At 44.5% G+C, this 26,282-nt stretch overlaps 1 protein-coding gene across 1 annotated transcript in view; it reads left to right on the plus strand.

Annotated features, from left to right (window-relative positions):
• The window catches only part of PYGB (glycogen phosphorylase B), a 635,794-nt gene that overhangs the window by 106,615 nt on the left and 502,897 nt on the right, over positions 1-26,282 (plus strand). The window lies entirely within an intron of this gene.

Below are 26,282 nucleotides of genomic sequence, written 5' to 3' on the forward strand. Positions count from 1 at the left end.
TGTGAGGGGTATACAGACACCTGCGCCTAGGTGGGCTATCTACTCATACCTCAAAAGGGATTCTGTACACATTGCGCTATTGCATGAAATGAACCTTATGCTCATGGAGGCCACTAGGCTACAGCAGCGCTGGTGTGGGCAACTCTTTGCAACTAATTTTCCTGCGTACGCTCGGGGATCCTTTATATGGATCAGGTCGGAAACCCCCTTCATGATTGTCGACAGTGAGGGTCAATATGTGTTTGTACGCGGGTGCTTGGAGGGCCGCTCACTGCTATTAGGATCTGTTTACATGCCAAACATGGAAGAGGCTTCCTTTCTTGATAAGTTATCCGGGTTGCTCTTTCATTGAAGCGGTATCCCATGGCTCCTAGGTGGGGACTTCAATTGTGTCCTGGACCCGGGCCTTCACCGATCCTTCTTGCTGTTACCCACAGTGCCCACAGTATATGCTGCACAATCACTTGACCAATGTTTGGCGTCAGCGAAATGACATGGCTAGGGTCTACACATTCTATTCTGCCCCGCATCAACTGCATGTCTGTCTTGACAGAATCTTCTGCACAGCTAACCTGATGCCAGCTACACAGTTTACATACAGATTACCTCGGCCACACTCACTCCGACCATAATCTGCAGGTTCTGTAGATGGCATGGGACAATTTTCTCCCTGCTGTTTCCACCTGACGACTGACCTGAGACACTGGAGGATTTCCCTTCCGAGCATCGCTTGGCACTGCCAGAACAGAATATTTTGACAGCAACTATGGTACTGCGTCTTCGCAGCTGCTTGAGTGGGATACATTCAGGATCACAATGTGGGGACACTGCCTGGGTGTACAGTGGAATATGCGCAGGTCTCTTGAAAGCAACCTGACGCGAGTGAATGTTACACTTCTACTGCATGAAGAGTGCACGGTCCGAGACTCAGTGGGGAGGTGGGAGCTCGCAGAGAGCTACCTGGAATGCGTATTACTGCTGGAGATGCTGCGGTGCCTCAACTATGCGGCACACTCTAACGGCACACATGCTGCAACGGACAGGTCGGGTCGGTTGCTGGCTTGGCTGATACATCAAGAACACTTCAATATCCCTATACTGGTGTTATGCTTAACTGCTGGACCTTTGTTGCATACCCAATGCGAAATACACAATGAGTTAATGAGATACTACACACTCCTGTACCAGTCGACTACGCCGGCGGACATGGCGGACTTCGACGAGTTCCTATCCCCACTCTCCCAGCCTTGTCCTACAGCCGAGCAGTGGGCAGAGCTGGGGAAGCTGATAAAGCCATTCTCACCATAGTAGGATATATGTGCACTGGCCACTGGCAGGACTCCGGGCCAAGACTGCCTCCCGGCTGAATTTTATAAAGCATACACCCCTAAAATCATCACTCACCTGCTGCGAGTCTAAGAGAAGGTGCTCTCAGCTTGTTCCTTAACCGACTCCCAATGCGAGGCTCTATTGATTTCCCTTCTAAAGCCTGGCAAAGACCCAACAGGGATGGGCTCCTACAAGCCGCTTGCAATGCTCAACAGAGACTACAAGATTCTAGCTAAAGTCCTGGCAACCCGTATGGTGCCGTTGGTCCCAGGACTGGTCCACTCGGACCAAAATGGCTTTGTGCCGGCACACAAATCTTTGCTGAATCGTAGACGCTTTTTTTGAGTCATGAAATAGTCTACACAGGCCTGGCCTGATACCGGTTGCCTTGTGCTGGCTCTGGAGAAGGCCTTCAATTCCTTGGAGTGGTCATTCTTGTTTCAGGTGTTACACCGGTGTGGGCTCAGCCCCCATTTTCTGCGCCTGGTGCAGCTTCTCTATACTCAGCCCCTTATCAGGGTCAAAACTGGCACTGCCATTTCTGGGCCAATCCCAGTCGGGAGGGGGACCTGCCAGGGCTGCACCCTTTCCCCATTACTCTTCTTACTAGCAATGGAGCTCCGGCGGCGGGGAATGGACTGGGGCATTCCACTGGGTGATGGGATACATATTGTGTCCCTTCATGCGGATGACCTCCTCTTATAACTCAGGAACATTACTAACATCCCAGATGAAATCCTGGAGATATTGCAGCGTTTTGCCTCCCTGTTGGGCCTGCGGGTGAATTGGGCAAAGTCATGCTTTTTCACCTTTGAGCAGGGCGCACGGGACCCAGTCCTTATCCTCTCTGGTTTCTCAATCCCTTGGCAACCCAGGACATTCTGCTACCTGGGTATACGAATCTATCACTTCGTGGACGACCTGCACAACGGACATCTTAAGCATTCGGTCACGTCTATCCGAGCCCAGATGTTCTTCTTCTTGCAAACGCTGCCACTGTCGGTGATGGGCAGAGTAGCCATTTTGAAGATGGTGGTACTCCACCTGGCTCTTATACTACTTCTCCAGTCTACCTGTATATGTCCCGGCTACATTTTTCGGAGAGTTCGAGTGTTGGATAAGTCATTTATTTGAAACAAGGGTTGATGCAGAATGGCGCTGGCGAAACTGTAAGCGCCACTGGACCAATGAGGAGGACTTGCGGTGCCAAACCTGGAGTAATATTATCTAGCTTCTCAACTACAATGTGTTGTTAGATGGCTTTCGGACCTACGTTTGGGGGAGACAACCACTGAGCTGCCACAATGTCTCTCACTTGTTCCACCTGATTACGAGGGCGCTGGAGCCACTGCTGCTGTGTGTTGCGCACCTTTGCTACCGGCGGAGCTTTCAGTTCACATGTGCAATTGTTCCCTATGCACCGGCACTGGCACTGCTGGGCACTCCTAGAAATGCAAGGCCCACCACATCACCAGAACTGGAGCCCTGGCATATGGTAGGTTTCCACACGCCGGGGCATCTATACAGCGAAAACACTCTGACCCCCCTTCGATGTCCTTGCAGATGAAACTGGTTTATCACCAGGGCAGTTCCTCTTGTATCACTCACTATTAGCATCCCTGACAGGGCACTGGGGCGACCTGCTGACTGAGCCGTCTACCCACTTCACGGTCCAGTATCTGCAGGTCATGGGAACGGGTAGGTGCTTGGTGCGCTGGCTGGCTAGTTCGTTGAAAGTACACACTACGCCCATACATGCCGTCCTATGCGCTCGTTCGGAAGGAGACCTAATCGGCCCCTTACAGATAAAGAACGGACTGCTGCACTGGAGAGCCCCACTAATGTTCAGAGTAACGTGCGATTTTGCCTGTTTCAGTTTTATATACTACACAGGCCTATCTCATCCCCACCACAATCAACAGGTATTTCCACCCCACTGATGTAACCTGCCCCCGATACACGCTAGTTGCGGCGGACCTGCTACACATATTGTGGTCCAGCCCTGATCTACATGGGTGTTGGCGAGGTGTAATGAGCCGGCGCTCCCTTTGTACAGCACGGCCACCTCTACAAACATGGGAAGCGTGCATATTAGGTATCTTCCCCAGGGCTAAGAAAAATAAAGCAACCACAAGAATCCTAGACTTAGGCCTCCTAGCAGCTAAATGCCTCATCACTAAAAGGTGGAAGGCATCGGAGCCTCCCCCACTTAATGCGTGGATGAAATCCCCCCTGGTGTGGGCGCAGGCTGAGTGGGTGGACCTGCGCAGGGAGGACAACATGGGTTTGCGCAGATATCAATTGGCCTCCACCTGGGATGCAATCCGGATTGAGCTCAAAGCGCTGATGCCCGAGATGGAGGAAGGCGTTCCAGACCTGTAGGCTGCGCATGAGAGAGAAGCTGCGTTTCAGATGACGATCCTAAACCGAGACTGGGGCCCTCTGCTGGGCCATCCGTATTGCCATGTCTCGGGCGGGCATTGAGTGCCCTGGCCTTGCTACTTGGGAATTGGGGCACCTGAATGGAAGGGGCGGCGCAAGGGTGCGGGCGGAGGTGGGGAATTTGCAAGTAATTACAGTGGCAGGCTAAAGCCATCACCGTTATAATTGCTGTTACTAACTGAAGATATTTATGTTGCGACATTGCTAAATCTTTCTTGCTTCATTTAAAAACTATAGAAATCATTCATTAATGGACCGCCCTGGCCCACTCAACATTTCACATTGCTATGTGTTGCATCGACCAGACGGGGGCGTAGGCTCCCGATGTAGGCGAGTACTCTTAATCGCCCTGTATTTCACAGCTGCTGTATATTGATTTCTCTACAACTGAGGACAATACATGACTGGGCTGTACTGTGTACACTTAAGGCGATGTCCCTGGTTACTTCTTTGCTTCAATGACTGTATATCATTGGAAGCTATAACAATTGAATAAAAATTGTTTTTTTAAAACAAAAACGCTGATAAATAGATCAGTAGACACCTCAAAAATCATTGTAACCATTCAACGGGAAGAATGAAAAACTCCAGTTAGAAACCATGATACATTGAAACAAACTGTGTAACTCTCCAAAAATTGAAGGTAGAATAAAGCCGGCCTCGATTGCATAAAATCCAATGGCAGCAGTAAAGAATGAATATACTTAGATTGGAGATTTTTGAAGTTGGGATAAATAAAAACGATGTGCAAAGTGTTGAGTGCAGTAACATTGTCACAAGTACATATAGCAGGCTCTGAGGGTCTATGCAAGCCAACCAGAAACTGGGGAAATAGATTAAAATGAAGATGTGAAAAAAAGTAGCCTATGGAAGACCAGCATGTCAAGTGTTTAGTAAAGTTCACGATCACTTGAAAATGTAACCATCTCTTAATGCCTACATGCTCTTTTAGACAGAAACATCACTACCCTTTTTCCTGCATATGTAACTGATACATCATTTTGGCCCAACACACATCAGATTTCGAAATTATCTCCGGGTGAGAAAACAACTCAAGCCTGCCTAGACCCCCTAACATATCTTTGAATTACCGTAGTTATTTATATCAGTGTACAAAAAGTGGGTTTTTAGATATTCACTTCACAGTCCTGCTCCCATTGCAACGAAACCAGTAAACTAATAAAACAAATATTTTTTTTCAGATTTTCGAATTACATTCAAAATGGTGAAGGACAACCACTATATAACAATGGGCTGGTTAATAACAGACAGCCTGATTCACAAAGCTAAGGGCAAAAAAATAATAAAAGGGTTTGGTAGGTTTTCTCCTATCTTTGGAATAGATTTCTGCCTTATTGGAGAGTCACAAAAAAATGCAGGAGTAATCTTGGAAAACTGTGTCAGTTGTTGAGTTCCAGGAGTACTTTGTAAATTGTACTTGTATGAGCACCATGTAGAAAGCATGACATGCCATTTTTTTGTCACACAGAAAGTATTTCTTTACCTACAGAGACCTTTCCTTCCGCACTTAATAAAATATAGGGGTGGCCCCATTCCTTTCCTGTCTTGGGAAGACCTTCCTCATGAGTACATTCTGTGTGTTCTCAATATGGAGAAGTAGCTACAAATTGTTTGTGAATATCTATAAATTTACATTATGTAGGGGGCCTCCTGCTCTCTTGAAGCGTCACATTTTCCCACCACTAACCTAAAACTTACAATGGATTTTCCACCGTCATAAGCACAATTTCTATTCATGTGGAATCTACTCTCATAATTTGTGTTTATTGCTGTTCTGTAGTAGCGCTTGGGTGTGCAAAAATCATGTGAATTGGGCCCAATGTAAGTGATTCAGTGCTACACAACAGGATGTTATCTGGTAGCTCATGTGGTGATTTTTTGTGCAAAGACTATATACACAGAAAGGACACATCTGCAGTCCCATGACCCTTTGTGCCCACATATAGGATGTTTCTTAGTGATTAAAGGAATACTGTAGAGTACCCTATCTTTCTCCAAGCATAACGTCCTATTTTAACTATTTGTGATTGGTTAGATGAATATAAAGTGAAACATTTTAGGAGCTCACCATTGGTTCCTACCTGTTCGTTTATGATATCAGTCGGGCACAGTAGTTAACTGTATCAAAAGCAGTCAGACCACAGTAGTTAACTGCATCAAAGGCATCCAAGAGGTCCAAAAGTACAAGCAGGCATGAGTTGCCTGAGTCAAAGCAGTGGAGTGACTCATCCACACTTTGCAGAAGGGCCATTTCAGTACTGTGGCTTTGTCTATAAAGCCAGATTCAAAGGCATTGTGAAGGTTGCTTGCTTGGAAGTTGTGAAGCTACACAGCTTTCTAACATTTTCCCTAAGAAGGGAAGAGTTCAGATTGGACATAAGTAGTTCAGACTATTCATGTTAATTATGGACTTTCACTAGGAAGATCAATATTGTGGCAGCAGTTTTGCACTTTCATTGCTCACTGTCCCAGGCAACATGTTGGAAAGGTGGTTTGAAGATTTGACTTTAATAATGATTTCAAGTAGCTCTGCCTTTGAGACTGTCAAAGTGCGACCAGGTCCATATGTCTTTGTGATACAGTAAACAGCAATTAGGTTTGTCAGATCTTGGTGAGGTGGTGACTAGAGGTATTTCATAGAGTCTACTTTCTCTGCAAATATATTCACAAAATGTTTACATTTAAATGGTTGTGACTAGGCCCTGCTAATTCAGGACTGCCTTTTTGGATTGTTTATTGATATAAATGAGGAGTTTTTGATGATTTTTGAGACATCAAACAGACATGATTGGACTTAGATGTTATTAGACTTAACTCTGAAGAATGTTTGATTTGTAGCTTCTACTTGCAGCCCTGAGAGTAGCCAGATGAGATAGAAAAGTTGTTTGTCTCCAGTTTTACTCAAGACAGCTCAAGTTCTTATTTTCAGTCTATAGAGTCCTTCAAGAACCAGACGAAAGAAGTCTTAGATCTTTTCCTTGGAACAAATTCATTAATGTGGTTTTCCATGCACTTGTTTTGTTCATCTGTTGCAACATTAACGCCTTGCTAGGAACTAGGGGTAGTAGGATTATCATTGTCCTTTTTGGAAGGTGATCTCACTGTTCTTGGTGTCACAGAACCATAGCCTTTCTCTTTTGAACTGCCCTGAAATTTTCTGATGGATATAAGATAGCAGGAAAGGAATTTGTAAATGGCTGGCCAGTCCACTGGGGCGAGGTCCTCCGCAGTTAGAACGAGAATGGATCTTTTGTAGTGTGTGGCTTTTTGACAGTGTTGTAAAAGATCATTCCCTCAGAAAAAGAAGAGGATATTTTAACAAGTTTGTTGTTAGTATACAAAGTAAGGAAAATGCAGCAAGCCCAAAGAAAACGCACCAATCCCTATTAGTATCCAGTAGCTCTCAATATGTAATATAATACCTAGTATAAGCTAATGCAGTGTGCAACTTCGCCTAGGCCCTTGCTGCACAAAGGAGCCTAAGGGGTAAAGAGAAAACCCCAATGATCAAACACAATAAGGGGGTGCACCACTCCAATTGGTCAATTACAATACAGTAAGTGCAAAAAGTCCAAACAAGAAATAATAATATTGATGTGTGGTATTCCTTGGTTTCTTCAACAAAACTTTAATTAGTCCGAAAAAATTTGTTGCACCAATGAGCTCATAAAGATGAGCAGCCAACGCGTTTCGCCCTACATCATGGGCTTCTTCAGGGCTACAAAGTAACACATACCGATAGAGGATAATAAATAAAATGACATGATAACATACATGAAATAACAGAAACAAAACATATACACAAACAAGACATAGTAGTTACATAAATATACCAAGAAATACAGTATATTTACAAAAATTGCTGACTCAATTGCAAAAATAGAAAATACATGTATAAACACTTATTTTGATTAAAACCAGTATCGAAGCATATATAACCAGTAGAACCAGCAAGGGAAAATAGGAAAAGAAAATCCCAAATTAGTTTCTTAAATAAAAGTATGTAAAAACGTGACAAAAGTGAAAAGAGAAAGGAAAAAACGACCAAGTGCAATCCCATTATAAATATTGAAACAGAATTGTGATAACATCACCCAGTTCCTATAGTAAAAATCCCATTCAAGCCGAAAGGTGACATAAGGTAGTAGGAGATGAATCAAGTAGATAAGAGCAAAATTAATGACCATCGAAAAGAACACATACCAGAAATGGTGTGTCGATCAAATGAAATAATTGTTCCAAAAGTGCATATAAGCACAAGTATGGGATAATTCTAGACGAGTAAAGAAAAACGGAAGGAAAAGGCTCATGACGATATACGTACAGAGAAAAAGTATAGATATTTGTCAAGTTCTGTATAAACTAAAAAAAAGTAGTGTTTGTATTAAATAGATTTATTTCTGAATAAATTCATTTTGATTGTTATTTTGGGACCACAATAAATATATACAAATAGAAGAATTTATACTGAAAAGGACTAATGAAACATCCCCGGTGCCAGCCCAAAATAAATTAAAAGGCATTCCGCTGACCGTGTTCGTATATAAATAAATACATAAATACATAAACGCCTGCCGCCATACCTGAAGACCGAAGTTAAGTTGTGCCACAATGTCCACTGGTCATAAATATCAGAAAAGAAGTAACGAGAATGACAGGAATGACAGAGATGGACGAGCGTTTATTTATATACAAACACGGTCACCGGAATGCCTTTTAATTTAGTGTGAAATAACCCCTGTGTTGATGGGAGAATTGAATGAATTTGAACCGGGAGTTAAGGGGGATGATGCTGGAGTATTCAATGAGAAAGTGCCATTCTTTGTCATGCAGTACACAGCCAAGGTCCTCTTCCCATCAATTCCAGCAGGGTGCTAGTGAGATGTGCAGGTGTGTATGTAGGCCTTTGTGCACTGATTTGACCAAGTGCCTATCGATACCCATTTCATATACTGCCTAGATGAAGGAATGCATCCCTGGTTCTGTCCCCACTGGTGCCCAGTGCATATGGACATAACGAGAAATATTAGCATGGGTTAAGAAGAGAGAGTATGGCAAGCCTCAAGTTTGGGTAAAGTCCTGGTGTGACAGTGTGTGTACCTGTAGATTCTCTGGGCTCCAGTACTAGGGAACTGGTGGACCCATCGGTGTTGGCAGTCCTTGCGGAGATATGTTAAATGCATGGTGTGGAGGGGCTTCTGTGTATTTTAGTGCCTTTTTCCAGTATGTAAGTTCATTACTTAGGGGTGGTGGTAAGCAAGGGGGTGTGGCACACACAGTGATAATAATGTGTACAGTTTACCCATTTGCAACATTCATGGGGCATAATCTTGGTGGAAGACTGCCTGCTAGCCAGTATGACAGCCACTGCAATTGGATTGCAAAACAATAAGCCCAGAAGTCCGGGGGACCCATTCCACCCTACTCTGGTGGGATTTATAGCTTAGGTAGGCTCACCCTGCCTCAAGCTGTGCCACATATCAAATCTAAGAGAAGGGTGTTGAGTTTTCTAAAATAGGCTGCAGGAACCACCACTGGTAAATTAACAAAGTATAGTCGACAGGGAAGCATCACCATCTTTTAGAGCGCCAGTCGTCCTGCCACTGAGATGTGTAGAGTGATCCAGAACCAAATTTGTGAGGGGAGGGAAGTATCTAACAGATCTGTGGTAGATCTATATACCTGTATAATAATAAGGGAACTGAATGTATGCAGGCCTACTGGAATAGTACTTGTGCCCAGTGGTAAAGTATTTCCCAGCGTACGCTTCTGGGAGGAGAAAGTGTGGGACTTGTTGCGATTAACTCGCCGGCCACAGAGATCTTCAAACAGACGAAGTAAAGTGACGAGTGGTGTAAGGTTCATGGTCAGGTCAATATGTAGATGATGATATCGTCGGCATACACAGAAACGGCCTGGTGCTGTGGTTCTTGTGATATACACCAGTCGGCTGCCACCTGCCTGATGCTCTGGGCCATAGGCTTCATTGCCAACACAAAGAGAAGTAGGGATAGGGGACATCCCTGCCTAGTGCCGCAGAATATAAAATAAGTGGAAGATGTGTGACGGGCCTAACGTGTTGTAGGGTCTGTATATAGGAGTTTGATCCACCTAATACTTCCAGGGGGATTCCGAATTTGGTTAGAGTTGTAAACATATAGCCCCAGCCTAGTGTTGAATGTCTGCTAGAGGATTAAGGGAGAGGCAGGGTAGTTGGCTCTAGCCACCTCAATTACCTGGTGTTGGCATCTGATGGTTAAGGAGGTACTGTGGAGTGGGACAAACCCATTCTTATCCGTGTGGATTAGGTCTGGTAATATGGGGAGCAGCCTTTTCGTCAAGACTTTGCTTGATGTTTTATATTCCATTGACAGTAAAGATAATGGCCTGTAAGAGGACATGTCACCTGTGTTGCAGCTGGGTTTGAGCAGGGATGTGGCTAGTGCTTGGCGAGTGGTGGGCGGGAGGGATCTGGCCTCTAGTTAAGTTTTATACACTTTGTCTAAGTGTGGTAACAAACGGGTGGTGACAGTGGTGCAGTACTCGACAGGTAAGCCATCCAGTGTGGTGGAGCTCGATTATCGCACTGCAAATTTTGTCCTGTGTCAGAGGGGGTCCCGGCTCCACTCAGTGGGGCATTAGCACCAGGGGCAAATGCAGGCCATTAAGGAAGGAAGTAACGTTTGTGTGTATGTATTGTAGTCTATGGCATTCTAGGAGTTCTGCATATTGGATGCAACATTTCAATAGATCATCTGCAAAGGAGTCATCATGGGCCATCTGCATTCTAATGCTCCCATTTGAGTCTAGACCTGTTTGATCTTGTGTAAGACCAAATGTCGTGCCCCCACGCTGTGGAAATGTCCCCCCCGTGGTCACCTTGAACGCCTCCCACTCTATCAGAGGGGAGGAGGTAGTATTAGTGTTTTCTGCAAAATAATTAGTGAAAGCAGTAGCTAGAGTGTCTTTGAAGGCAATGGCCTCTAATTGGAGAGGTTGTAATCACCATGTGTGGACTGCGGTAGGGATCTGACCCCAGGAAATGGTTAGCTCCAGGGAATTGTGGTAAGACAGGGTTTTGTCTAGATATGCGAAGTTAGTAGGTTAGTATGAGCAGAAAATATGGTCTAGATGGGAATGTAGTTTATGTGGCATGGAATAGAATGAGTATTCTCTCAGCCCTTCACTAAGCTCCCTCCATGCATCCAATAGTGACCATCCTAGTGCCCAGTCTTGCAATGCCCTTGCCTGTCAAAGTGATGGCGCACTGAGGAGGATGGGGTGTGAGCAGTCGAGATGTGTCTCTGTGACCGCATTAAAGTCTCTTCCGATCAACCAGAGTAAGTGGGACCAGGCAGCCAGCACGGAGGAGGGGTGTGATAAAAAGACGTCTTCTTCTGTGTTTGGGGCACAGACACTACCTGATACCAATGGTCTACCATCCAGGTTCCCATGAACAAACATATAACAGCCATTTACATTTACTTTGGTATCCACAGCCTCACACGGAGTTCAAACCTGCACCCAAACTGCCGCACACCATGCAAAAGCCAAGAATGTAGTGGCAAACAGCTTCCCTCTCCACTTCCAATGGAGTTTAAGCAATTCGGCGGAGGAGAGGTAGGTCTCTTGTAAATACACAATGTGGGCTTTTCAGCGGCCAAGTTGGGGCTAGATTCGGAATGTTTGTAAGCTGAGCCCATGCCCCTGACGTTGCATGTTATTACTTTAAAAGCATTCACTGCTGTCAGCATTTATAAAGCAGGTGAAAAACATAAGCAGTGGAGCCCTCCTCTGACCCCATCCATACCCCTGACTGACCCCATCCATACCCCTGAACATGAATATACTTTTTATGGCAGAAAGAAGCAACAATCAAGTCCCAATACTCGATCCAGAGAGGAACATTTGTTCGACCAAAAAACCAAACTTATCGTACCTGAGCATAAACTGTTCTGGGGGTTGGCCAGTCAAGCCAGAGGTTCTGGATAACCTATATCGAGCATAGAAAAAGTTACTTGCTTCCCCTCAGGACTCCACAGGAAAGAGACAGTGGGAAAACATAAACCACATAAAGGCACAGCATAAGTCATTTATACAATACGCAGGTCTGGAGTGCCCATGAAGACTATAACTGTCAGATGGGCTCTTCCAATAAAATGCTGAACATCTTGGTTGAAGATGGGATTGATTGGGAGGTCAAATTACAGTGTCTGATGTTTGCGGTGTCACTGTGGGAAAGAGGGCCAAACTCGTGTTGGAATCAGAGTTGGAGGCTGCACTGCTGGATGACCTGGCTGGAGGGGTCATCGTTGTCTGGTTGAAGTCACAGTTACTATCAGTGCACATCACTTTTTCAGTGCCTGTTGAATAGAGGGAGCAGCTCGAGATAGAGGCTGACAAGGGTCCCCTGCCAATGATGTCGTGGAGGATGCTCTGAGGAGTTGTGTGAATTTTCAGAAGGTAGGGGGCTTCGGGCATTTGGGTATTATGTCTCCAGCAAGTCCCAGACCGATTCAGGAGTTTCAAAGAACAGAGGTTGCTAATCATGTATTACCCACAGGCGTGCTGGTAACATTAAGGCATATGGTAGGCACTCCGCTCTGAGTTGTTTCTTCACAGCAAGAAATGATTTTTCACGCTGAACTGCTAGGGTGTAGTTGGGGAAGAGGGACACATTAGTGTTATCAGTAACAATCGCATAATTTTCCATGGCTTTCCGCAACACAGTGTCTCTGCCCCTAAAGTTCAGGATACATGCCGCAATGGGCCTAGGGGGTGCTCCTGTCGGTGGACAATGTGTGGGTGCCTTGTGTACTTCCTCCATGGTGAACATCTCCGAGAGTCCTTGTGGAGCCCCCTTGGTCCTCAACCAATTTTCAATGAATAGTGTAGCATTGGGTCTCTCTTCACCCTCGGGCAGTCTGATAAGTTGCACATTATTGTGCCTCACTAAGCCCTCTTCACCTTCAGCCCTGTCCTGTAAACAATGCAGTTGTGAGCGCAGATCCTACAGTTCATTTGTGGGCTGCCTGCTGTGGAGTCAGAGTTGCATGTTCAGTTTCTGCAATTTTAACCCTGTCCGACAATTTGTGGTGGTCGCCGCTGAGCAGGCCTAAGTCTGACCCTAGTGCACCAATATGTTCTCTGGCGGGTCTAGAATCCCAGATTTCCTGCAGAATTACATTGTTTGTCTGGCACAGTGTTTGGCGCCGTAGGTGGGATTTAATCCACTCCTGTGCCATCGAGTGATCCGTCAGATTGAACACATCTTGAGTGGGAGTTCGTGCCCTTGTGGTGACCCATGGCAAGTTTTGTTCCATATGGGAGAACAGTGTGGGGACCTCCAATGAAATACTGCATCCTGGGGCATGCAAGGAATATCCTGGGGTGCCACTCAGTCACAGATAGTGTCAGGGTCCTGGAACAGGGGGCCAGGGAGGTTTGTTCTAAGAATGTCAGAGCCTCCTGGCTAAGAGTGTCAGAAGTTATTAGTGGTGTTGAACTAATTGGATGCATTCCTCTTTTAATTAGCTGTTTTTACCTGAAGGGTGGTATATGAAATTAATTCTGAGATTAGAGGCTTTGGAGTGAAGATTTCAAGTGAAGGACTTTGGAAGGAATTGAAGCTCTCTGTAGGAAGTAAATGCATTTGAGCAACTTCCTTTGAATTATTGCTGCTCTACTACCACCATATCTGATTACTCTGTCGCAATGGAGGATGGAGTAGTCAGTGGGAGAAGAATGTCTAGGACATCGTTTGAAGCATGATCGAATCAGGTTTCTGTCAAAATCAAGATATCCAATCTGACGACCATAATCATGATCTTCTCAGTGAGGGCTGCAAAAGATTACCCAAGATAATGTTTCCTTCATTTATCAGAATAAACAATAACCACAGATAACTTCCAAGGCTTTCTTGTCAGAATAAACAATAACCACAGATAACTTCCAAGGCTTTCTATGTCCTATTCTAGCAAAAGAAATTCGAACGACGACTGCTTGCTTAAGAGTGACGAATGGGTTGGTCTCATCCTGGATGTTTCCAATCTAAAACAATACAGATTTGGTGCCATAATGATCTAGAACTTACGTTTTCTGAAAAATCGTTTTCCGCTAAGGGTTCACAGTGACTCTATTTAGACACCAGTGAACATCCCTTAATCCCTTGGTCTAAGGCAGCCTTAGTTAAAGTGGTGCAAATGTAGGCAACGCAGGGTGGATCCTGGCAAGGTGATTAGTGAGATGAAGAAGGGCCACAAAAAAACACATTTACACCTTCATGAAGCTTGCCACCAACCATCTTTTTTTGGTGCCTTCCAGGAAGTTCATCCTCTTTTTGTCTTTAACTATTGGGTTGATTTAAAGTTATGTCCCTTGTTTAAGTTACCTACACCCACAAATGTACTACTCTCCACCATTCCACTCTACGCCTCTCCATGCCACTCGATTCTAAGCTACTATACTGTATGCCACTTAGCTCTACGCAATTCTACTCTACGCCACAACTGTACTACTCTATGCCACTCACCTCCATGCTACTCCACTATACGCCAGTCCACTCTATGCCACTCTACTCTACGCTACTCCACTTTACACCACACCCTGCCACTCAATTCTGTGCCACTCCACTCTGTTCTACTCCACTGTACGCCACTCCATTCTGCTCTACACCTCTTCACACAGTGCCATTCCACACAGCAGTGGCACTCCACCACTCTACCCTACACCACTCCACTCTCCCCCACGCCACTCTTTGCCAGTCCACTCCATGCCACTCCACTCTTCTTCACTTTACCTTACATGGCTAAAAGAAATTGGCAAAGCCAATAGCTATCACATAGTGGAGTTGAGACCTATTGGCTTTGCCAAGGCTTGTTGAGTTAATGAGTTTGAGTTACTTAACTCCCCTACACTCACTTCTATGGTAATTCTGTATTTGCACCATGGACACTTCGCTCAACTGTTCAATGTTTTATGTGTTTGCTGTGTCCCGGTACCTCTCCCTGTTTTTGTTCATTCACCTTTCTGAACCAAAAGTGTGGATGTCTTTTCTACAGACCTGTGTGATATTTCACTGCACATTCTGTACCTAAACACTACTGATGGTATTTCTGTTATACATTGCTTTTCAGTTGTAACCAATCGTCACTATGTCATTCATTTTTCCTCCTTAATATCTTACTGTTGTTTAATTTATTTGTACAGCCTTTGAATAAAAGTGCTGTAGTCCATACAAATAAATAAATGAGCTGTGCGTTCAGTATATAAGGTGCTCCCAACAATCAAAAATCCCCATCTGTGAAGTACTCTTGACATTAGTTTGATTCACTTTGACATAAACGTGAAAGCTAATTAGTATGTAAGGTCTGTTCCAGGGTAAAGATCATAATGAGATCTGCCAATGAACGCTTTTGAGAGTGCAGGTAGAGGGTGACTTGGGTTTGGATGATGTTTCTGAAATAACTTTTAAGACTATCATCTCTTTAATGTGAGCTTTATGGATTTTTGATTTTTTCACTGCTAATTTGTGAGAGCTTGTAGGTTTTTGTGTTTATGATCTTTTCTTGTTTTCTGGCAAAATCCCATTGGCATTTGAAATTAACAGCAACCCAGGGAGTTGTTGTTGCATTGGTGTTGATAAATTGCAGCTACTGAATGGGGAATGAACATTACAACCATTAAAAGTAAGTAAATACATAACTATGTTATGCAAAATAGTTATTTTCTGTACTATTGTGATGTATAGTCTTGGGTCGGTTAAGGATATGAAGGTGAGTATTATTCTCCTTTCTTTACTGACTTACATCACCAAACAACTTATTTTTAACAGAGCTGCAGTTCCAGTAAACCCTGATGAAATGAGATCTTTTCCTTATTTGTTTCAATCACTTATCACCTCATGCTCCTCTCCACAAACTCTTGCTTGCGCTCATCCTCTTTGCTTGCAACATGTCATATCTGTTGACTCCAGGTGGTGTTTCCTTCTGGACATCATCATGTCTGACACTTAAAGCAGCCCAACCTCCATCCTGAACCTTGTCGAAGTGGGCGACTCACATACTGTAGGCCAGGAATGGCATTGTGAATTTCCACATTAACATGAAATCATGTGTCAGAAAAAGCACTGGTAAACAGGCCAGATAACATGAACATGGTAGGGAAGCATGTTTCCAGGACAGGGATTATTCCTTGGTTCGACACAGTTGTCACTCTGTCCTTTCCAAACTTTACCATTGGTATTGTTTTTGATTGCAGTTTCCTCAATCTCCCTTGTTCGTTCCTCAATGCCGACTTCATCAGGGTGACTGGAGTTGGCCTTGGTCTAGGCATGCCTTCACCCTTTGGGGCAAGAATGCATACATTCAATGTTTCTTCCACACAATGTCTACCCGCTGATGGAGTGGACACGCTTCCAGTTTTTTACTCACTGCCGCGCCAAGTACACACACACCAATTTCCACCAGGTGTGTAACTTGTGCCTCCCCTGAATACAAAAAAGCTACCGTGAGGCCTGCAAGTCCTTTTGCTCAAAGAACACGCTGCATGATCAACGAGCTCGATGTCTTGAGATGTCCTGCCACAGTGCCAAAGATACCCTGAACCTCTTTGGACCCAAGGACCCTCATGAAGAAGTGCAAGCACAGGCATCAGCTGCTGTTGAAGACACCTTCTCTCCCAAGGACACCCCTGGCTCCAAACTGGAGATGCAAGATCTCATGCCAGTTCAAGCGACGAATACTGAACCCACCTCCACTCCAACCGCAGCATACCACCACAAAGGTTCACCTACCTACCCCAGACCAACCATAGACTAGTGTTGGGCCACCACTGCCTTCGGGCCATGGTCAGCACCGACCAGCTGCATTGGACAAGCCCAGCCTTGGCTGAGTTCCGAAAAAACAGCAAAGGCTGCCCGAGTTGACTCCTACGTCGGAGTCAAGCTAATCTTTGGAGCCCAGACTCTCAACAGCACTCCACCTTGGCACCAAAAATGCCAACTTTGGATCTGAAACCCTTCGCAACAAAAATACCGGCACCAAAAACTTTGACATTGGAGCTGAAATCCTACACCTTCGGCAAAGGTGCACATGGCTCCGAGCATCTTGAACCAGTGCTTGAACGACTGCAAGAGGAGATAGGCTCCACACAAAAACATATTATCATACATCCGAACACTGGTCATATCATTATGAGACCTCCTCATTCTGGTGCACAGCTAGCAAAGAGACAATTATCATTTGAAGAAGCTTTAGAAGTACCAACACCACCAAAGCAGAAAAAGAAGGTGGAAAAGGCCAGAAGCCCGGAGATCCTCCAACATCTCCCAGAAGAGCACATACTAGATTGCATCCGAGGAAAAGGACATTTTGAACACCTCATTTCGCTGTGCTGTACATGCTGCGGACACCACAGCTAGAAGCATAAACTGTAGTGTCCTTCTTCAGAGACATGTCTGACTTTGGATATCAGGTTTTAAACCTGAAGTCGAGCAAAATGTCTTGGCTCTCCTCTTCAAAGCGGAACACCTTTTTTGTCCCCAGGTTGACACCCTTCTAGAAAAAATCAAGAAAGATAGTGAGACAGCCAAGGCCATGGAGATGTTGCAGACACCATCCTTTCGCTAATCCAAAGCGTGGAGGATCTAAAACCAGATCCCTTGAAATCTCCGCAACCTACTAGCGCACCCAGTGACAGCCACCTCGCATAGAGAATACTATTGAGGCTCATATAAGCGCAACAATTCCAAAGGTAAAGGCAAGGGCGGTTTAATCAGACCCTCGGCCACCACTACTTAACCCTGACTTGCCAACAATCGCAACTACCGTTGGGGATCGAATACAAGGCTTCTTTCCCGCCTGGTGGAATATCACCTCTAATCAGTGGGTGTTGAATATTATCCAACATGGTTATTGTCTGGAGATCACTTCCACACCTCCAAACATTCCACCTCGCAAACACAGACTCTCATTACATCATCAACAGTAGCTCAAGAAACAACTTCAAGCACTCCTCAACAAAGGGACTGTAGAACCGGTACCATTACACCAACAAGGCATGGGGGTTTACTTACTCTACTTTCTTAACCCCAAGAAGGATGAGTCCCTAAGACCAAACCTGGAACTCAGACCCCTAAACGAATATGTTCTTTCAGAGCACTTTCACATGGTTACTCTTAAAGATGTCATTCCATTTCTGCAACAAGGCAACTTCACGGCTGCACTCAACCTGAAGGACGCCAATTTCCACATTCCTATTCATCCTCTGCACCGCCAGTACCTCAGGTTCGTAATAAAGGGGCAGCATTTCCAGTTCAAAGTGCTCCCCTTCGGGGTCACAAACGCCCACAGGGCCTTCACCAAATGCCTTCCTAGTTGGTCACCTGCGCAGACAAAACCTATGTCTTTCCATATTTAGATGACTGGCCCATTAAAAGCGCTCCTCATCAACAGTGCTTCCAACACAGCCAGGCCACAATAAACCTACTTCATCCATTAGGCTTTTTGTCAGTTCAGTGAAAGCCCACCTCCAACACCTTCAAATACAACCCTACCTTGGAACGATCCCCGGCTCACAGCAGGGGATAGCTTACCCCAATGCTGCATGGATCTAGTCCTTCAGGGTGCCCATCCCACAGTTCCAACCTCATCAGTGAGGACAGTCATGCTTCTCCTCAATGATGGCTTCATGCATAGCCATAATACCTCATGCCAGACTCAACATGCGTCCTTTGCAAGAGTGCATATCGCACTAGTAGAATCAAGCGGAGGGTCATAAGGATGATCTAGTGCTGGTAGGCTGTCAAACTTAGAACACCAACAGTCTCTTGAAAGGATGACCTTTCCTAGACCCAGTTCTGCAGAAAACCATAACAACGGACACCTCCCTCACTGGTTTGGGAGCTCATTCACAAGATCTGACTGTCGAGGGACGCGGAACACCCAGCCAGAGACATCTCCATATCAATCACCTGGAGTTGCTAGCTGTTCACCTAGCCCTCAAAGCCTTCTTTCCTCACCTGATTGGCAAGGTAGTCCTGATAAAAATAGACACCATGACTGCCTTTTACTATCTTGAAAAGCAGGGAGCACTAGCTCCTCTCAGCTATCTCATCTAGCCCAGTCCATTTGGAGGTGGGCTCTCTGGTACAACAATCACCTTTTAGCAGAGTATCTCCCGGGAGCAGCCAACAACTTTGCAGATCTCCTCAGCAGGAGGCACCAACAAGTCCACAAAGTGGTAACTCCACTTACAAGTCCTCCTTCCATACTTCCGGAGTTGGGGGTAACCCAAAAATAGACCTTTTTGCCTCAGCAGTAAACGCCAAATGCCCAAACTTCTCCTCTAGGTTTCCATACCCACAGTCCAGGGGCAATGCACTACAGATGATATTTGCTTGCGCTTTTCCTCCCCTCCCACCCCTTCCATTTGTGGTTTGTAAATTTCAGCAGACATCTGTCACCCTCATCCTAGTGGCTCCAACATGGGCGCAGCAACCATGGTTCACCACACTCCCCACATGGTACATCCAAAGAGGCAGGACCTTGTCATGCAGAGCCATGGAGAAATCAGGCACCCGGTCCCAGGTCTCTCAACGTTGCTCTATGGCTCCTGAAGTCTTGGAGATTGGTTATTTAAATCTCCCACAACCGTGTATGAACATTCCTAAAGAAGCACACAGACCCACTACTTGGGCCTGTTATGCAGTGAAGTGGAAAAGATTTGTTAACTATTGTCATTTCAAACACATTGAATGATTCCTTAGCGGCCAAAGTGCAAGACATTGTCTGTTACTTATTTCATTTACATCTTCTGGTCTAGCTTTTACTACTATAAGACTACACCGACCGGCAATAGCAGCGTATCTACAAAACAGACAACATACTTCTCTTGCAAGATTCCTGTCATTGAAGCCTTCCTAAAGGTGTTAAAAAGGTAATTTCTCCCAGGGTGCCTCCAGCCCCACTTGAAATCTCAATACAGTATTAACAAGATTAATGGGTCCTCCATTTGAGCTACTCCACTCCTGCCCCCTCCAATTTCTATCGTGGAAAGTATAATTTCTAGTTGCTATCAGTTCACTCAGGCATGTCAGTGAGCTTCCAGCATTAAGTTTAGAAGAAACCTTCTTCCAGCTACATAAAGATATGGTGGTACTATGTACCAATCCTACATTTCTTCCAAAGGTGGTGCCTCAATTCCACTTGAATCTATTGAATTGGCAGTATTTTATCCCCAACCTGACTCACTTGCGGAAAGGGCTCTACATATATTAGATGTAAAACAAGCCTTTGTGTAGTATATTGATAGAACCAAATCATTTAGGGAAACACAACTCTTTGTTACCTTTTCAAAACCACACAGAGGAAGGGACATTTCTAAATCCAGCATTGCACATTGGATTATGAAATGCATTCAAACTTGACATGCTAAAGCTAAAAGAACTTGAGCTCACTCATTAAAAATGAGCTTCAATGGCCTTCTTAGGAAATATACCTATGACTGATATATATAAAGCAGCTACTTGGTCTACACCACATACATTTATAACACATTAGTGTACAGATGTGCTGGCCCGTCAACAAGCCAGTGTTGGCAAGCAGTTCTACGTACACTATTTCAAACAACTGTAGCCCCCACAGGTTAGACACTGCTTATTGAGGAGGACTGCTTTTTAGTCTATGCCATGCATGTGTGTCTACAGCCACACATGCCTCAAACGGAAAATGTTACTTACCCAGTAAGCATCTGTTTGTGGCACAAACTAACCTGATATTGGTCTATGTTCCCTGTCCTTTGGGAATAAGGATTTTCCTGTTGTACCCAGAATGTTTACTTCCAACACTCCTTTACATGACATGGCATGTAGTAAAAGTCCCATTTAAAGGACAGCACCTTGTTTGACCAATCCAGGAACAAATGGGGCCCCATTGATTTCATCCTATGAAAAAGATAAAACATATTTTTCAACAGCTTAGCCTACCCACACCCGCTTGTGTAGGTTACTGCTACTCTGTGTAAGGAATGCAAGGCATTCTCACCTGGGCTATTCGGAGAAAACTGTAAAGAACCACACCTCTAAGCAAAAACTCTCCACACACATGCTATGACCCCACACTTCACTGTGCCCCTCGTCAAGAAACATCCTTTAGTGCAACTCTTTGCAAGAAGAAACAGAACCCTAAAGGAAACTGGATTTATCTGAGTTGATTTACAAAGAAAGAGGTGCATCTATAAGCAAGATGTGGTCACAAGGAGTAAAAGATGACCAGTAATTGGCCGCCACAGAACAAAAGGTTTTGAACTGCTGATTGGTCCATATTTTGTGGGAAGTAGAGTTTTCAGGCCTTTCAAATATTGATTTCGTGACTGTTAGGAGAGGATTGAAAGAAATGATGGGCCTTCAGGGGGGCAGGAAACCTGCCTGGTTGTTTTATATTAGGGACACTTTGGCCAAGTTGGGCAAACCCAGGTTGTGGGAGGAACCTGCTGAGACCTGCCAGTTATTGTCTAAGAGAAACCGTAAAGTTTTATATAAGCGTTTTAGACTATTAACAATTTTAGAGAACGTTCTTTGCGCCCATTGGTCCAAAGATTCTTAGATTTTAAGGATCACTATGGACACGAATAGTTTTTTAGATGAGATTCACCTGCCGTTGGCACGCAAACGCTATGTACAGTTTAGGCATAGTTTATTGCCTCTTTGCATGTTTGTAAGTAAGTGGAGGAGTGGCAATCATTCTCTGAATTCGACCTGTCCTATTTGTCGGACAGGTGAGGAGTCTGAGGCTCATTTTTTTTTCTTCTGCAAAATTTATGCCCGCCTGAGAAAGAAGTGGTTGCTTCCAATTTGTAGGCTTTTGGGTATTAGGCAATATGTAGAGGCACTTACAATTTTAAAACTAATGTTTGGAAACCAGTTGTTTTCTCGGTAGCGAGATTGTTAATCACCTCATGGTATATTCGCAAAAGGTATTTGCAATCGGCCTACCTTGACTAATGCCTTGAGACTTGCACAGTGTTGCACTTCTTACTTAATGGAGCTTATCGTTGATCAAATTTAACTCAATTATGTTTTATATGTATGTGTTCAGTGTTGCACTTCTTATCAATTGGAGATGTATTGTAGAACAATTTTGACTCACATGTTTTATATGTATATATTATGTATTTTTATTCTTTTTTTATGATGTGCCTTTGTGGCTGCCAACCGCAATAAAGTAATTTTGACTGACTGTTATTTTTAGTTATAATAAAAAATATCTTTCATGTTTTATTTTTCATAGCTGACATGAGCAGCATGCACCTTCACATTATGAGTTATATTTGAATAATTAATTGCACTTTCATTAGATACCGATTCCTTTGTGCCCCACTCTAGAAAGGAATCCACTGCAGTGCTTTCTTGGAGAAATCTGTGACCGTTTCCAGGGGAGTAAGGGGCCAGAGATGAGTTTGCAAACCACGCCTAGAACCTTCTGCTTCCCAAGCTTTGCATAGGATTTACTACTGTGCAGTTGTCTGCAGTAGTGGGGTACAATCCTTTTATGGACAGGTGTAGACATAAATGGAGCCTTTTATGGCCATGAACATTGGTTAACATCCGTAAATCGTTAATAGTTAATAGTATTAAGACACAAAATATTTCACATTTCGTAAGTGAATGCTTTTTTTATTGAAAGGCTGAAATGGGCTCACAAACACTCACTTTTCAGTTTACAAGGCGCTGTGAATAAACCAACAACCAAGTCCAGGGTAAAGTGCGGGTCAACCTAAAAGTGAGTGAAAGAAAAAGCCAGCGACTTCTCGGGCTCTACATCTTTGTATCTTCCATGTAATTTCTTGAAATTGCAGTACTTTCTGGTCATAGTCACTGGCAGCGGACTACATGGAACAATGCCGGCGTCTCCAGCCTCCTGCTTTGACAGGAGCTCGTAAAACACAAGCATTCTTATTGTTACCGGGACGCTTCAGTGTAGATTTGCATTAGGTGGGATTACGTATAGTTTCTCCTCCTGCTCTTGAAGATTTTGTGGAAGACCCTACTTATATGGACTATCTCAGTTTGAAACTTCTGTCCTCTAGGATTAGGGGTGCGGCAATCGCACCCCCCTCCCCCGTCTTTAAGTCCCGAATAGTTCGGTCTAAATATTGCTCAGCATTACCGGCCTAACTGGCTGGTGTCCATCTCCTAAAGTGGTAAGGAAACCTTTTAGCCCGTAATTCTGTAGCTGCTAAAAAAGGATCGGAATTCCATCCTCTTGTGACTCGGTTCGAGTTGATAACCTTACAGCTTTGTGAAGTGACCTTGCTGTGACCCACCCTGAGATTTTAGTTAGGCTGACAGCTTGTCTGTTGTCAGTTCAGATAAGGGCATTACAAATGAATGTCTGCTCACAGCATTCTAGGTGACCAAAGCAGGTTTACCCTGCATATTATAGCTTTTTCAGCCCACAATAAAATGTACATTCGCATATATATGCAGGTAATGTGTGTATTATAAGGTTAAGCCTTCTTATTGAATATATGACTGTAGTTTTGAAGCTCCTGTTTCACAGAAAAGCGGTGTTAACTGTAAATGTTTTTCTGTAATACACAGAGCTGAATTAGTTTGCGGGATATTTAGGCCCTCATTAGGACCCTGGCGTACGGCGGTATTTTGGAGAAAAGTACTGCCAACAGGCTGGTGGTACTCTTCCCCAAAATATGACATTGGCGGTTTGGCTCAAGCCAAACCGCCAATGTTGAGCCAAACTGCCAATGTAGCACTTCGTCCACCAGGGTGGTAACAGCCGCCAGGCTGGAGACTTCAGTCTCCAGCCAGGCGGCCATCACTGTCCCACCCGTGGGATTATGACCCCGCCTACCGCCATGGTTTTCGTGGATTCCTTACCACCACGAAAACCATGGCGGTAGGCACTATCAGTGACAGGGAATTCCTTCCCTGTCACTGATAGGGGTCTCCACCGCCCCCTCCCTAGAGTTCTCCCGCACCCTCCCCCTCCCACTCCAGATCCCCCCACGACATACACGCACATTCATGCACCATCATACACATGCATACACACACACACATACCCACATTCACCCATGCATGCATACATCCATTCCCGCACACATCCACACACACTGACATATATACACGCACCCACGCATTCAGACAACACAACATACTTGCACACTCACAACCATGCATGCACACTTGCATTCCACACACCACACACCTGCATGCATGCACACATACACACCCACCCCCCCCCACACACAACACCCTTCACCCCCTACCCTGTCGGAGCTCCCGACTTACCTGATTGCGGGGTGTCCTCCGTCAGGAGACGGGATGGGGCACTGCATCCGCCAGCAGAACACCGCCAGGCCGTATCCTGGGTCATGATACTGTCTGCGGCGGTCTATTGGCGTGGCGCTGACCGCCATCCGCTGCCATGGCTGCAGCCGGAACTCCGCCATCCATCTGGCGGAATTCCAGCTATGGTCACAATATGGCGGATGGTATGTAGCCGCGGCGATGGTGTTTTGGCGGCTGTCGCCGTGGCGGTAGACAGTCAATACCACCAATGTTATAATGAGGGCATTAGTCTCTCTAAACAAATAAAAACGTTAAAATGATACTTAACAGAATTGTGTCTTTCCTTCATAGATGGTTAAAAAGAACAGTGGTGCTGTCCTCCGAATTAATCTGCAAATCTGACAAACCCGCACTTAAAGGCTCATCTTTGATACAAGCAACTGCCAGTGAATATTCCCCAGTATGTGAAAATAAACATTGTAAATAAAGAACCCTGCCAGCAAAAGTTACATTGTCCCACATTGCACATTATTTTCTGAATGTTTTTAATTTTCTTACAATGCACTATGCATTTACAATTTACTTAGAATACTACACATTAATGCATAAAGCATATTTTAAACATTAGCACATTATCCCCAACAAAACATACATTTCTCAAAACATTGGCAGACATATCTGAAGCCTCAGGCAAACAATGAATACTAAACAGATGTTAAACAGATGACGATCAAATTCTCTCCAAACAGTACTATAATAAGGTAATAAATCAAGCAATACAAAAAAACACATTACGAGTTAGGTGTAATATGGTCCTATATTGACAACTTGGTGTTCAGGTGACATTCATAAACTACAAGGCCTTTGGACTTGTGGTTTTATAACTCTCACCAGAATCCTTCAATGGCAATATAGGCCTATATTAAGTGATTACCCGTTATGTATTCTCCCCCTCTCTCTCTCTCTCTCTCTCTACATACAGGGAGTGCAGAATTATTAGGCAAGTTGTATTTTTGAGGATTAATTTTATTATTGAACAACAACCATGTTCTCAATGAACCCAAAAAACTCATTACTATCAAAGCTGAATATTTTTGGAAGTAGTTTTTAGTTTGTTTTTAGTTTTAACTATGTTAGGGGGATATCTGTGTGTGCAGGTGACTATTACTGTGCATAATTATTGGGCAACTTAACAAAAAACAAATATATACCCATTTCAATTATTTATTATTACCAGTGAAACCAATATAACATCTCAACATTCACAAATATACATGTCTGACATTCAAAAACAAAACAAAAACAAATCAGTGACCAATATAGCCACCTTTCTTTGCAAGGACACTCAAAAGCCTGCCATCCATGGATTCTGTCAGTGTTTTGATCTGTTCACCATCAACATTGCGTGCAGCAGCAACCACAGCCTCCCAGACACTGTTCAGAGAGGTGTACTGTTTTCCCTCCTTGTAAATCTCACATTTGATGATGGACCACAGGTTCTCAATGGGGTTCAGATCAGGTGAACAAGGAGGCCATGTCATTAGATTTCCTTCTTTTATACCCTTTCTTGCCAGCCACGCTGTGGAGTACTTGGACACGTGTGATGGAGCATTGTCCTGCATGAAAATCATGTTTTTCTTGAAGGATGCAGACTTCTTCCTGTACCACAGCTTGAAGAAGGTGTCTACCAGGAACTGGCAGTGGGACTGGGAGTTGAGCTTGACTCCATCCTCAACCCGAAAAGGCCCCACAAGCTCATCTTTGATGATACCAGCCCAAACCAGTACTCCACCTCCACCTTGCTGGCATCTGAGTCGGACTGGAGCTCTCTGCCCTTTACCAATCCAGCCACGGGCCCATCCATCTGGCCCATCAAGACTCACTCTCATTTCATCAGTCCATAAAACCTTAGAAAATCAGTCTTGAGATATTTCTTGGCCCAGTCTTGACGTTTCAGCTTGTGTGTCTTGTTCAGTGGTGGTCGTCTTTCAGCCTTTCTTACCTTGGCCATGTCTCTGAGTATTGCACACCTTGTGCTTTTGGGCACTCCAGTGATGTTGCAGCTCTGAAATATGGCCAAACTGGTGGCAAGTGGCATCGTGGCAGCTGCACGCTTGACTTTTCTCAGTTCATGGGCAGTTATTTTGCGCCTTGGTTTTTCCACACGCTTCTTGCGACCCTG

This window comes from Pleurodeles waltl, chromosome 5 (genome assembly GCF_031143425.1).
Source record: "Pleurodeles waltl isolate 20211129_DDA chromosome 5, aPleWal1.hap1.20221129, whole genome shotgun sequence".
Classification (NCBI taxonomy): Eukaryota; Metazoa; Chordata; class Amphibia; order Caudata; family Salamandridae; genus Pleurodeles; species Pleurodeles waltl.